The 15872-nt window shown below is 40.9% G+C and overlaps 1 protein-coding gene across 1 annotated transcript in view; it reads left to right on the top strand.

The window, feature by feature from the left end:
- Positions 1-15872, top strand: part of plppr5a (phospholipid phosphatase related 5a) — a 199300-nt gene that overhangs the window by 37366 nt on the left and 146062 nt on the right. The window lies entirely within an intron of this gene.

The following is a 15872-nucleotide window of genomic DNA, read 5'->3' as shown; positions in this document are numbered from 1 at the left end:
AGGCAATTCACATTAAAAATTGACCCAGACCATACTGTGAAGGGTTAGAATATGAACTGTATGTAAGGGTTAAATGTTTCACTAACTTGTCTGTTCCTATCCCTCTCCAATGCTACGGTACAGAATTGAATAAGAGATAGAATTGTGATCACTATCTCCAAAATGTTCTCCCACTGATAGACCTGACACCTGACCAGGTTCATTTCCCAATACCAGATCAAGTACAGCCTCTCCTCTTGTAGGTTTATCTACATATAAACCTTCTTGAACACACCTAACAAACTCCACCCCATTTAAACCCCTCACTATAGGGAGATGCCAGTCAATATTTGTGAAATAAAAATCTCCCACCACAACAACCTTGTTATTATTACTCCTTTCCCTATCTGCTCCTCGATGCCCCTGTTACTATTGGGTGGTCTACAAAAAAAAACACCCAGTAGAGTTATTGATCCCTTCCTGTTCCTAACTTCCACCCACAGAGATTCCGTAGACAACCCCTCCATGACTTCCTCCTTTTCTGTAGCCATGACACTACCACTGATCAATGGTACCACGCCCCCTCCTTGTCCTTTCTGAAACAACTAAAGCCTGGCACTTGATGTAGCTATTCCTGCCCCTGCACCATCCAAGTCTCTGTAATGGCCACAACATCATAGCTCCAAGTGCTGTTTCATCCTCTAAGCTCATCCACTTTATTCATGATACTCCTCGCATTAAAATAGACACATCTCAAACCATCAGTCTGAGTGCATCCCTTCTCTATCACCTGCCTATCCTCCCTTTTGTACTATCTCCAAGCTTTCTCTATTTGTGAGCCAACCTCCCTTTCCTCCGTCACTTCAGTTCGGTTCCCACCCCCAGCAATTCTAGTTTAAACTCTCCCCAATAGCCTTAGCAAACTTCCCCGCCAGGATATTAGTCCCCCTCAGAGTCAAGTGCAACCCATTTCAATGACATCCCCTCTCATTCTTCTGAACTCCAGCGAGTACAGAGCCATCAAACACGCATCATGTGTTAACCCTTTCAATCCTGGGATAATTCTTGTGAACTTCCTCGGGACACTTTCCGATGCTGGCCGGCACATCCTTTTTGGATAAAAGGCCCAATTCTGCTCACAGTGCTCCAAGGACAGTCTGACCAATGTTTTGTAAAGCCTCAGCATTACATCCTTGTTCTTATATTTTAGTCATCTCGAAATGATGCAAGCATTACCACCAACTCAACCTGCAAATTAACCTTTAGGAAATCCTGCATGAGAACTCCCCAGTCTCTCTGCCTTTCTGATTTTTGAATTTTCAGCCTCTTCTATAAAATGGTCATGCCTTTATACCTTCTGCCAAAGTGCATGACCATACACTTCCCTACATTATATTCCATCTGCCGCTTCTTTGCCCATTCTCCCAATCTGTCAAAGTGCTTCTGCAGATTCCCTGCTTCCTCAGCGCTACCTGCCCCTTCACCTATCTTTGTATTATCTGCAAATCTGGCTCCAAAGCCATCAATTCTGTCATCCAAATCACTGATATAAAACATGAAAAGATGTCATCCCTGTAGCACACTACCTGTTATCGGCAGTGAAACAGAAAAGACCCCCTTTTATTCCCACTCTTTGCATCTGGACAGTCAGCCAACCATCAATTCATTCTAGTACCTTTCCCATAATACCATGGGCTCATGCTTTGGTAACTAGCATCATGTGCAGCAGCTTGACAAAGATGTTTGAATATCCATGTACACATTATCCACCATCTATCATGTCTGTAAATTCCTCAACAAATTCCAACAGATTTGTCAAGCATGACTTCTCATTGAGGAAACCATGCTGACTTTAGCATATTTTATCACGTTCCTCCAAATACCCCAAAACTTCATCCTTAAAAATGGACTTGAGCATCTTCCCAACCACTGAAAGTTAGGCTAACTTGCCTATAATTTCCTTCCTTCTGCCTCGCTCCCTTAAAAAGTTGAATAGCATTTGCAATTTTCCAGCCCTCAGGAACCATTCCAGAATCTAGAGATTCTGGAAAGATCATTACCTAATGCCTTCATAATCTCTTCAGCCTCCTCTTTCAGAACCCTGGGCTGTAGTCCATGTGATCCAGGTGACTTATCAACCTTCAGACTTTTCGGCTTTCTGGGTACCTTCTCCTTAGTAATAGCAATGACACTTACTTCTGCCAGCTGCCATTCTTGCATTTCTAGCATTCTGCTAGAGTCTTCATCTATTCTGTTTTCATGTTTTTTTTTTGAGTTGCTTTCTGTTGATTTTTAAGTTTCCCAATGCTCTACTTTACCATTAATTTTTGCTGCACTTCCTTTTGTTTTCATGCTGTCTTTGACTTTCCTTGTCAGCCATGGCTGACTCATCCCAAAGATTACTACCCTGGATTCCTGCTTTTCAGCTTTCTACCAAACTCCCTTTTGTTCTCTCTTCAGGACCTCCTTGCTTTTCTTACCTATGTCATTGGTTCCAATTGGCACCACAACTTCCAACTGTTCACCCGCCCCCTTTCGAATGCCATGGATCCGATCTGAGACAACCCTGGTGCTCGCCTCTGGGAGGCAACGTTCAACCAGATGTCTCTTTCATGTCCGCAGAATCTGCTTTCTGCTCCTCCAATTATGGAATCGCCTATTCTTGTTCCTCTTCTCCTCTTCTTCTTCTTCCATTTCACTTCGAAGCCACAGAGCCAGAGTCAATGCCAGAACCCTGGTCTCTGCAGCTTCCGCCTGGTAGTTCTCCCTCCCCCACCCAACAGTATCCAAAGTGGTATACCTATCATTGAGGAGAATGGCAACAGAGTTACTCTGCACTGGCTGGCTATCCCTTTTTCCTCAGCTGAAAATCACCCATTTACCTTCCTCCTGCACCTTAGGGGTGACTACATTCCCATAGTTCCTATCTATCACCTCATCATTCTCCCAGATGAGCCACAGGTCATTGAGATGTGGCTCCAGTTCCTTAACATGGTCTCCAAGGAGCAAGTCTCTACTGATGTGTGTAACAAGCCGCATCACTGCGTGGTATAGAAACTGCACTGCAGCAGACAGAAAAGCTCAATAAAAGACAGTCAAAACTGCACAATGCAATGCCAGCACCAGCCTAACCACCATCAAGGATATGTATGCCAACAGGACCCAAAAAAAGCCCAGTAACATCATGGAGGATCGCACCCACCCTGCTGTCATGCACTGTCCTACCCTCATCAGTGGCAGTGGCGGGGGGGGGGGGGGGGGGACACAGCTATGTAGCATCCGCAGCAGGACCACCAGACTCAAAAACAGTTACTTTGCCCACACAGTAAGGCTGATCAACACCTCCAACCCTCCGCAATCCCAACCACCACTACTTCATTTCCTGTCAGGCACTTTATTTGTTCATTTGTTCAGCGATCCAGCACAGAGTAGGCCCTTCCAACCCTTTGAGACATGCCGCCCATTCAATCTTCGACAAACCTGATTAACCCTAACCTAATCACAGGAGAATTTACAACGACCAATTCACCTACCTGGTACATCTTTAGACTATGGGAGGAAATAGGAGGAAAAAGGAGGATCCGGAGAAAGCCCTCACATTCCACATGGAGGATGTACAGAAACTCATTACAGAGCAGCACCAGAATTGAGTTCCGACCTCCAGAGTGCCCCAAGCTGTGATAACGTCATGCTGACTGCCATGTTACCATGGTGCCCTTGAGTACAGACACTCCTGTGCCGACCGTCACTTAATGGATATACCATCATTCTGCGTATGTAAGCTATCTTGGGAATATATATATATTGTGTTTTTTATTATGTTTTTTTGTGCTGAATCAGAGCCTGGGTAACAACTGTTTCACTTTCCTTTACACTTGTGTAATGGAATTGATATTAAACAATCTTGCATCCAAAAAAGTATATATAAAGTTTAAAAATGTCTTTTTTTTTAAGGTGCAACATGGTAACAGATCCATCTGGCCTTTCAATCTTGTGTGGTTTATTTGCACCCATGTGACTAATTAACCTGCCAACCCATAGTCTCTGAAGGAAACTGGAACACACAGAAGAAACCCACGTGCTTGTAGGAAGAACGTACAAACTGCTTCCAGACAGTAATGGGAACTGAACTTGAGTCACTGGCACCATAAAGCTTTACAACGACCACCTAACCCTGCCCTTGAGGGTACCAAGCGTTTTATAGCACAGTGACTCTTGGAATGGTGTGCACTAAAAGATTGAATAGACTGCCTTGTGTTCTTCAGAGTTTAGAGTGGAAGGTGATCTCATTAAAAAGGTACAAAATGTTTATTGGGCTCAATGGGTCAGCTGCAGGGGATTGAATAGTCTGCATTCTGGGATGAGAATCTCAGCAAGGGTTTGGCCATCAAGGATTGAACAGATTTTTTTCATTCATCGGATAAATCTTTGGAAATCTGTATTCTGAAGGGCTGTAGGTCCTCAGACACTTGGATTGATAGTCTTGTGTATATTAAGGCAACCAAGGGACATGGAGATTCTTCAGGGAGCTGGTGCTGAGGCAGAAAATCATCCATGAAGCACAATAATGGGTTCTTTAACCCAGCTTGTCCATGTTGACCCAAATCCCCTACCTGAGCTGGTCTCATTTAACTCTTTTATTCCTCTAAGCCTTTCCTGCTCAAGTACCTTTCGAAACACTTTTTCACTATACTAATTGTATACAACTCCACTACATCCACTGGAAGTTTGTCCCACTTGCCCACCATGCTTTTGAGTGGAGAAACTTGAAGATATTGAACGAAACCAGAGCACCTGGAGGCAATCCATGCCGTCTCAGGGAGAAAGTACAAATTGCTTACAGTGATGGGAATTAAGCAATTTGGTGACAGCTGGTCCCATAAAGCATTGCATTAACCACTTCACTGCCATGCTGCACTCAGATCCCCTGTAAGTTTTTTTTTACTCTTACCTTAAGTCTATGTCTTCTAGTTTTATACTCCCTTACCCTAGGAGAATAAGGACAGTCTCCTTCACATTATCTATGCCCCTCGTGCATTTATATACAAAGTACTACCTTCGCCATGCTGCCTATTTTAAGAATAGTCAGCTGTAATGGTCAGGTGCTACTCTTGCTCCTAATTCTTACATTCTGATGTGAAAAATATCTTGGTGCAATGTAAACAACCAGCACCGTGGGAGGTCAGTGGTTAACCTTCCTGATGGCGATGAACACAATCACACTGGGAAACTGATTGAAGTTGCTTCCCATGGTGAAAGAGTCCAGAACAAGAGGGCATAGTCCTGGGGATAGAGGAATTTAAGATGCGTATTAGGAGGAATTTCTTCTCTCATGGGTTGTGAATCTTTGAAATTCTAATCGAGGAAGCTGTGGTTGGGGCCTCGTTAAATATTGAAGGCTGAGACTACAAGAGGAATTGAGTGCTATTGAAATCAGTCCTGAAATTAGAACTGAAGCCAATGATTGGGTCAGCTACATTCTTACTGAATGGTAAAACAGCCTTAAAAGGTTTGTGGCTTGCTTTTCCTACAGCTTCTATGTTGCATCAATATTATTCAGGACAAGATGTTTAAAGGAAAGATTAGACTAATGCAAAGAACATGCCATAAGACAGGGGAACAGAATTAGGCCATTTTGGCTCTGTCCTTCCACCATGGCTGACTCGTTATCCCTCTCAACCCCATTCTCCTGCCTGCTCCCTGTAACCTTTGAAGCCCTGTCTAATCTAGAAACTATCAACCAACCCAATGGCTTGGCCTCCACAGGTGCTGTCATGATGAATTCCACAGATTTGAATTTCACCTTCTAACTAAATAGAATTCCTCCTCATCTCTGTTCTAAATGGACAGCCCTCTGGTTCTAGACTCCCCCACTATATGAAGCATCCTCTCCGCATCCACTCCATCTAGGCCTTTCAATACTTGATGTTTCAAAAAGATCCCACCATTTCCTCTGAACTCCAGTGAGTAGAGGCCCGGAACCATAATGCTTCTCATAGGTTAACCCTGTCCTTCCCAGAATTGTGTTTGTGAACCTCCTCTGGACCCTTTCCAATGACAGCAAATCTTAGATAAGGGGCCCAAAAACTTCACACAATAATCGAGTGCAGTCTGACAAATACTTATAAAGACTCAGCATTACATTCCTTGCTTTTGTATTCTCATAATTCTCAAAAGAATGCTAATATTGCATTTACCTTCCGCACTACCGATTCAACCTGCAAGTTAATATATAGGGAATCCTGAACTAAGGCTTCCAAGACCTCTGATTTCTGAATTCATTTCCTGTTTAGATAGCTAGATATTATTGATCCCAAAGGTAATTACAGTGTTACAGTAATATTACATGTGCTCAGATATACAAATATTAGAAGAGAAGAAAGATTTTTTTAAAAAGTTACCAGAAACAGTCTAACAAGAGGGGTTATCACTTCCCTGGCTATAGGTTGACTCATTATAGAGCAGGGGTGGGCAAACTTTTTGACTTGTGGGCCACAAAGGGTTCTAAAATTTGACAGAGGGGCCGGACCAGGAGCAGATGGACGAAGTGTTTTGGTAATACACCTCATAAGAGAAAATAAAATATCATGGGATATGTAGAAAACATGTGCTTTAATTTCAATTGAAAATAAACAAATGCATTACAACAAAATATCTGTCTTTGAAGTCCCATGGTATTTAGCTATTTATTGAAATGACTTTTAAAACACTGAAAATTAAATGAATAAAATACAGCTTTTTTTAATAGTAACAGTTATTATTTTAAAGCACTGAAAATTCTGTTATCCTTCAAGATATTATCATCACTCTCTTCCTGACTGTCTTTATTTCAAAAACTGTAGGAGATGCAGGTCTACTTGTCCTGCTCCTTCTTATTCAATTGTCCCCTGTGCCAAAACTCAACAACGACCAGCACAAGGACAGAACAGTGACAGTGCGCCAGTATGCGGAGCGCGTTATTTCATCTGGAGCGCATTTTTTTATTTTGAGAACGTACGTGTACCTGCTCACTACTCATGTCCATCACTTAACAGAAATGACATGTAACATGTAAGGCTTATTGAAAAAAAGATTTTCAAATGCATTTTTTACATAACACAATGAAGAAACTTATTTTTAATTTCAGTGGGAACAGTGTTGTTGGTCTCCCTTTTTAGCCAGAGCATCAAAGTCTGGATTTAGTTTTGTTGTGGCGATTCTCAGGATGGATCTGAGGTGTTGGTCAGTTACCTTGGATCTGTGGCTGGCTTTGTTGATGTTCATGACGCTGAACGCCTGTTCACACAAATAGGTTGAGCCGAACAAAGAATAAAGCGCAAATGTGGAGTAATACGCTGCACCGCAACAAAGGTCAATGTGTAGCGGTGTGCTACATGCAGCGCTAAAATTACGACACGGAGTCGGTAACTGTAGTCGAAGAAAAAAACTTTATTCGAAATCCCCAGCCTCACTTTTAAGCCTCCCTCAACCTGCCCCCCGTGGTGCAGAGGCTCCAAAGCTCTGTGCTCGCAAATCCCCGCAGGCTATCTCCCTTAGCCGGAATGCTGGCTAATTGTGAGCTGGTTCGGATGTGCCAGGAAATGGGTCACCACAAATGTATATAGAGTGCGTCATCTATCGGGAAAACACCAGAATTGCGGGGAAAAAACGTTAACAGGTTTTATTAATATAATTTCATCAAGTTCTACGGGCTGGATTAAAAAGCTGAACGGGCCGCATATGGCCCGCGGGCCGTAGTTTGTCCATGCCTGTTATAGAGCCTATGGCCAAGGGTAAGAATGACCTCATGGCATTCTTTGGAGCAGTGCAGTTGTCTTAGGCTACGTCCACACTAGACCGGATAATTTTAAAAACGCTGGTTTCACGTAAAAATGATAGGTGTCCAGACTAAGCTTTTTTAAAAAAAAAAAAAATCTCTGTCCACATTAAAACGGATACTTTGGTGAATCTCCTCCTACTGCGCATTCGCAGGACACATCTACCGAAAACAAGCGACATGTGTGGTGTTGAAAAACTTTTTCACCCAGAGAAATGCTCTGCCCCAGAAGGCAGTGGAGGCCAAGTCTCTGGATGCTTTCAAGAGAGAGTTAGATAGAGCTCTTATAGATAGCGGGGTCAAGAGATATGGGGAGAGGGCAGGAACGGGGTACTGATTGTGTATGATCAGCCATGATCACAGTGAATGGCGGTGCTGGCTAGAAGAGCCGAATGGCCTACTCCTGCACCTCCTGTCTATTGAATCTCGCCACGAAAGACTTGGTGCGTGTTTGTCCAGTTACAGACTAAAAAACTTAAACAACAATGGATAGCTGTTGGCTCTCGTGCAGGAGCACTTAAAATTTAAAAAAAAACAAATACTAGAGCACATGGAGGCAACTGACAGGGAGTTCACGGACAGTATGACTCGGCTGACTACGAACATTGAAAAACTGACTAACTCTGGTGCATTAATAAAGCCCCTTGTTGAATGTGTAAAACATGTCTGCATCAGTATTATCTTGTATTTCCATACAATGTTACATCTGACAATACATCTATTGTCAGAGAAGTACTTGCATAAATAGATAAACCACCTTCATATGAGCAAGGACAGAAAACAGAGCAAAGTGAGTATACTTATTTATTCAGTAAGTTATGGGTCAAAGTATTTAGTGAGTACATTTCTAACTCTTCTGGCTTCAGTCTCATTGCTGTCTGTTCTGAAATGGTTAGATTGCGTTCACGAAAACAATGAAATGGCATGCTGTTATCACCATCTGTTCCAGCAAGTCATGACAGCGTTTTTAGATTTCACCAGTTACCATGTCCACACTGCTCTGGCCAATCCAGTGTATTCAAAATTACACACTGTGGAGAGCTTTTCTGAAAATTGCTGTTTTCGGGGGATGAAAATGCTGTTTTAGTGTGGACAGAGGGTAAAAATGAAGAGAAAAAGCTTTGGTTACGGATTTATCTGGTGTAGTGTGGACGTAGCCTTAGTCTATTACTAAATGTGCTCTTCTATTCAATCAAAGGCATGCAAAAGGTATGAACTATTGTCCAGAATTGCCAGGATTTTCCATAGGGTCCTTTTTTCTACCACAGCCTCCAGTGCATCCAGTTTGACTCCTTTAACAGCCAGTATTTCTAATCAGTTTATTAAGTCTGTTGACGTCACCTGTGTTGAAGCCATTTCCCCAGCAGAGCACTACAGAAGAAACCGCACTATGCTTTTATTTAGATTATAGTCCACACTTTTATTCCTTCTACCAAAGTGCATGACCATGTACTTCCCTATGCTATATTCTGTCTGCTGCTTCTTTGTTCATTCTCCAAATCTGTCCAAGTCCTTTAACAAAATCCCTGCTTTGTCAACAATACCTCTCCCCCACCTATCTTTGTATCATCCAGAAACTAGGGCACAAAGCCATAAATTCTGTGATCCAAGTTATTGACCTGAAAAGTAGTGGTCTCAACACTGACCCCCGTGGTACACTACTAGTCACCAGCTGCCTACCAGAAAAGGCCTTATTTACTCCCACTCTTTACTTCCTGCCAGTCAGCCAATCCTCCATCCGTGTTACCATCTTTCCTGTAATGCCATGGGCTCTTATCTTGTTAAGCAGCCTCCTGTCCAGCACCTTGTCAAAAACCTTCTGAAAATCCAAGTGAACAACCTCCACTGGCTCTCCTTTGTCTATGCTGCCTGTTATTTCCTCAGCAAATTCCGACAGATTTTCCCTTACAGAAACCATGCTGACTTCAGCATTTTTTATCATGTGCCACCAAGTACCCTGAAACTTCATCCTTAATAATGGACTCCAACATCATGATGTCAGGCTAGTTGGCCTAAATTTTATTTTCTTCTGCCTCCTCCTTTCTTAAAGAGTGGAGTGAAATTTGTAGTTTTCCAATGCTGCAGAGCCATTCCGGAATCTAATAGTTCTTGAAAAATCATTACTACTGCCTTCCAATCTCTTCAGCTACCTCTTTTAGAACCCTGGGGTGTAGTCCATCTAGTCCAGTTGAGTTATCTGCTGTACCCTCAGACCTTTTAGCTTTTTAAGTACCTTGTCCTTAGTAATAGGAACTACACTCACATTTACCCCTTGTCACTCTTGAATTTCAAGCATTTTGCTAATGTCTTCTACAGTGAAGATTGATGCAAAATACTTTTATCTGTCATTGATTTGTTCCAAATTTGTGTCTGTCCGGCATCTTTTTCCTGCAGTCCAACATCCACTGTTGCCTCCCTTTTATATATCCCTTTATATATCTGAAAAAGCTTTCTGTATCTTATTTTATATTAGCATACCTTCATATTTCATCTTTTCTCTCCTTGTGGCTTTTATTGTTGCCTTCTGTTAGTTTTTAAAAGCTTCCCAATCCTCTAACACCTCACTATGTTTGCTGTATAAAATTTCCTCTTTTCCTTTTATGCTGACATTGACTTCCTCGTCAGCTACAGTTGCCTCATTCTCTCTTGATAATACTATTACTTCGGGATGTATCTATCCTGTGCCTTCGAAATGGCCACCAGAAGCTCCAGCTATTGCTCTTCTGTCATAATTCCTGCCAGTCCTTTTCCAATCAATATAGGCCAGCTACTCTTTCATGCCTTTGTAATTGCCTTTGCTCCTCTGGAATACTGATAATTTGACTTTACCACCACCGACTCAGACTGCAGGGTTGATTCTATCATAATATGACCACTGACTCCTAAGTGTTCCTTTACCTTAAGCTCCCTAATCAGATCTTGTTCCTAACACAGTACTCAATCCAGAATTATCTTTTTCCTCAATGATTTCAACCACAATGTGCTCTAAAAAGCCACCTTTAAGGCTTTCAACAAATTCCCTCTCTTTGGATCCACCACCAACTTGATTTTTCCCAATCCACCTGCATATTGAAATCCCCCATCACTATTGAAATATTGTCCTTTTTACATACCTTTTTAATCTCCTGTTGTAACTTGTATCCCACTTCCTAGCAACTGTTCAAAGACCTGTATATAACTCTCATCAGAATATTTTTTACACCTACAGTTTCTTAACTCTATTCACAAGGATTCTACACCATATCTATGCCACATTTTTCTCAGGATTTGATTTTGTTTTCAACTGAGCCACCCCACCTCCTCTGCATACCTGCACGTCCTTTCCATACATTATGTATCCTTGGATGTTAGGCTCCTAACTATGATCCTTTTTCAACTATGACTGGGCAATGTAGTGATTCCCACCATAATTATGGATGTATAGTTTTGATTTTATTGTATTTTTTTGTTATTTTAGAGATACTGCTAAATTATACCCATGTGACTAGTTAACCTACTAACCTGCACATCTTTGAAATGTGAGACATAACTGGAGCAGTGGAGGACACCCACATGGTCATGGGGAAATTGTACACACTCCTTGAAGACAGCAGTGGAATTGAACCTAGGTTGCTGGCATTGAAATTGTGTTTCACTAACCTCTATATTATTGTGCTGCATTGAGGCAAAGTCTTCAGTGACTTCATTGGACTTATCTATTGTAGTAACAATATAACAAATGCAATCACTGGGGGAAGGGGGGGAACAGATTTGCATGTGACTGTCATTTTAAGTAAAACTAAACCCTAATTCTAATTGAACATAGAACATAGAAATCTACAGCACATTACAGGCCCTTTGGCCCACAATGTTGTGCTGACCATGTAACGTTCTCTGGAAACTGCCCAGAATTTCCCTACTGCATAGCCCTGTATTTTTCTAAGCTCCATGTACCTATATGTACCTATGTAAGAGTCTCTTAAAAGACTCTTAAATTGAGCACAGTCCGATAGTAAAAGTGAATGCATGTAATTGGAATAACGCTCCGAACAAAATTATCCAATTGTCTTAAAACATCTAAATATAACAAATGTTAATTAACTATAATGATCCAGGACTACGAGGAACACCTGGCCAGTGCAGACCCTTTTGCCCAGGTATTACCTTTTCTATTCTTTAACTGTTCAGGACAGTCAGAGAAACCTAGTGGGTGTGCACACAGGTACTTACTGTATGAATTCATTTGCCTCTTAGTTCAGACAATAAAAGTATGTCAGTAAATACAGATTATCTCTGTGCCTAACTGATCATTATTACTACGAGGTAATCCTTGTAACAATGCTCGGTTTGTTGGGAATCTTTTGAACATTAACCAATAAGTCTAATCTGCTGCCATCCAAAATCATTGGCAATGTTGCACTTTTGCAACTGACTGTGATGGAAATAGTCACTGCTATTTGTCCAATATGAATGTTATAATTACTGTGGATAAAAATGAAGTTCAAGATAATGTATGTTGCTCTGATTTTTTTTTTTTGATTGCTTGTGCAGGAACTCTACTCTTTATTAACTTGAAGCCAGTTCAGGTCAAGCAACCTCGCTTGCGTGAAGCTCCTCATTTCCAATATTTGTTGTCAGGATTAGTTGCCAACATTAATTTTGTCAAGCAAACTAAGAACTGAAGCGCGTTAAAGAATTCTCACTAATAGAAAGCTGTGAGAGTAAAGCAGCCACTTCTAATCTCAAAAAATTTAGGCATTGAAACACAAATGTAAGGAAATGGAAATAGTACTTAAATTAAGAAGAAAACAAAAACCCTAACATTTATTTTACAATGCATTCCCTTCTGAAATTTATATCTGAGAGAATTATAATCCATATAATATAAATGTAGTTACCTAGTGTCAGAGTTAGCTAGATGGTACTTATGCACCATTTATTTAATAGATATTTTCTTAGTATTTTATAAAGGAATTTATTCATAAATTTCCAGAGCTTTGTTCTGTCTTTTTTCTGGAGATGATATTGGTGTGAATTATAAAGGGAGGCGGTAACAACCAGCAACCTCCAGAGTTTTGTGTCTAACTCTGTCTATGTATATTCCAGAAACCACACCCTGTTTTCAGTGTAATGGAGGTGATTGTTGATACTTTAATTCTAACATCCAGACAAAGTTGGTGAAAGTTAGATTGCAAAAAGATATGACTTAATATAGACACAAGAGATTATACAGATGCTGAAAATCCAGAGTAGTGCTCACATACTGGGGGGTAGGATGGCACACTGGCGTGATGGTTAATGCGATGCTTTACAGTACTAGTATACCCGGGTTCAAGTCCCAGCGCTGCCTGCAAGGAGATTTAATTGTTCCCTGTGACCATGTGGGTTTCCTCCAAGTGTTCTGATTTCCTACCTCAGTTCAAAGATGTGCAGGTTGATAGCTTTATTGGTCATTGTAAATTGTCCTGTGATTAGGCTAGGGTTGAATCAGCGGTGACTGGGCAGTGTGGATCGTAGGGCCATATGGGCCCTGTATCTACGGGCCCTCTATAATGTATCTTAATTAAAAACAATAAATAACATGCTGAAGGAATTCAGCAGGTCTGGCCGCATCAATGGATTGGAATAAATAGTCGTTATTTCAGGCTGACACCCTTCATGAGGATTGGAAAGAAAAGGGGGCAGAGAAGCCAGAATAAGAAGGTGGGGGAGGGGAAGGAACATAGAACGTAGAAATTAGAAAGTTAGAGCACATTACTGGCCCTTCAGCCCACAATATTACACCACCATGTAACCTAGAAGCTAAAAGGTGATGTCATGTGGTGGAGAGAAGGTAAGTGGGTGGGTAGGGATGTACGGTGAGAAACCGGGAGGTGATAGGTGGGAAAAAATAAAGGACTGAAGAAGGAATCTAATAGGAGAGTAGACCGTGGAAGAAATGGAAGGAGGAGGGAAACCACCGAGAGGTGCAAATTGAATCCAGTTTAAAAAACGATCGTGTGAATAAAGGCTCAGTGCAAGATAATGGAATACAAGGCCTGTGTTGTTCACAAAGGAAGTGCTTAAATGTGTTTTGTTCTCAGTTTACCCCAGTGTTCCATCCCTGCAGAAAAGTATTGATTAAACAGAGGAGGAAATTAAAAATGGATCTTAATGGAACAGTAAAATCAGAGGTCATAACAGAAGGGGGTTGTGAGCAAAGGAAAATAGTATAGATTTAGTTGTGCCCTGGGGATGTAGACTGGAAGTACTGGCTAATATAAAATGATGTAGTGAGTTAGTTTGTCCTAAAGTTTTAAACAAACAAAACTCAATGAAGCAAGTCTGAATTTATGCCAGTTATTCAGATGCCCATTAGGAATCTGTAGAAGCCATTATTACAATATTAGATTCTTTTTCTTGTGCCTCCCACTCCCCAAACACTTTGCTGAAGTCCATCTTCCTTGTATTGCATCTCTCCAGGCACCCTCTGTAAATCATCACATTATTATTGCTGCTACAGGTATGTTTCTCGTGGCTCTGGCAAACATCAAGTTAACTGATTTAAAGTCATAGAGGACGATCTGTAATCTAACCTGCTGGTTCAAAAGTTTATTTATTATCAAAATATGTATGTTACTCTACAACTCTGACATTCTTGTTCCCCAGATAGCCATGAAACAAAGAAAATCAGTTCAAAACAGCAAACCCACCCCCCCCCCACATGCCCAAAAGGAAATGGCATCGCAGAGTATTGCAATCTTAATGCCTGCTGATGGACAACTCACCAAATAGGCTGATTATCCAAAGAACTGAGCTGCAGTTCCTAATATTTTACAGCAGTTACACTTAAATTTAGTAATAGTTTTTCAATCAGGATTCATTTAATTATCAGTAACAATGAAGCTACTGGATTTTCACAACTGATTTTTCAGAACAATAATAGCGCTAGGGAACTGCAAAGGTGAAAAGTCAGTCCCTGGTGGGAGTTGTACGCAGACCCCTTAACAGTAGTAAAGATGTGGTCTACAAATTACAATGGGAAACAGAAAATGCATGCCAAAAAGGCCATGTGGGACTTCAATATGCAGGTAGATTGGTAAAATCAGCTTAGTGCTGGATTCCAGGAGGGGGAATTTCTAGAGTGCCTGCTATATTGCTTTTTAAAGCAACTTGTGATTGAGCCCACAAAGGGATTGGCTACTCTGGATTGGATGTTGTGCAATGAACCAGAACTTATTAGAGAACTGATAAATTTCCTCCTAATTCCAGCACTAACCATATTTCAGTATAGTTACATATTGGTACAACATCAGAAATGAAAAACTATGCCTACACATACAATGTAATAGTATGTGTATTAGTATGTAATAGTATGTGTAAAGCCAATCCAGCCATTATAATTCCCCTCAAAGGTACTGACTGGAAAGTATTGGGCCAGACACATGAGCACCAAGGCTACAGGAACAGGTTAAAAAGCATCGTGTTTCCCAATTTCTTCAATTTTTCTCACCACTTATACAGGACAGTTTTGGTGTAGATTTAACCTTTTCCACTTCTCTGAATGAGAGAAGTGTTGCTAGCATATAATAAGCCTGTTGCTATCGGTTTCTTTTTTTAAATTTCAAAAATAAACTTCAAAAAATATAGAAGAATTATCAGTACAGTGATCAAACTTTGCCCCCAAAGCCCGCTATGACCCAAGAACATTGATCATAACCTTCATAAGGACAATTAAGGACAAGCGATAAACACTGCCCATGATAGCAATGTACACATCTGTAAATTTACCAATAAAAGATATCCAGAGTCTTGCAAATAAGCCAATCCTGACACTCAGTAGAACATTTAATGCATTTTTATCATTTTCATATGCCAACAGATATTATTATTAAATCAATAACCTGCTGCACACTATTTGGCTTCATAAGTGTACTGTTATACAGAAACTATGAATGCATTCAATGCTAAGATCCACATGCTGTTCTGTGAATTTGTTCATTGCTTTTTTTTTTAATGATATTGGCAGAAGACCAATCGACTTAACCAATGCATACTAATGTTTCTGCTGCACGTAAGCTCTTCCCATCTTAACACCATTAGACATTGGATCAGAATT

Source organism: Hypanus sabinus, chromosome 11 (genome assembly GCF_030144855.1).
Source record: "Hypanus sabinus isolate sHypSab1 chromosome 11, sHypSab1.hap1, whole genome shotgun sequence".
NCBI lineage: Eukaryota > Metazoa > Chordata > Chondrichthyes > Myliobatiformes > Dasyatidae > Hypanus > Hypanus sabinus.
This window is presented reverse-complemented; position numbering and strand designations above follow the sequence as displayed.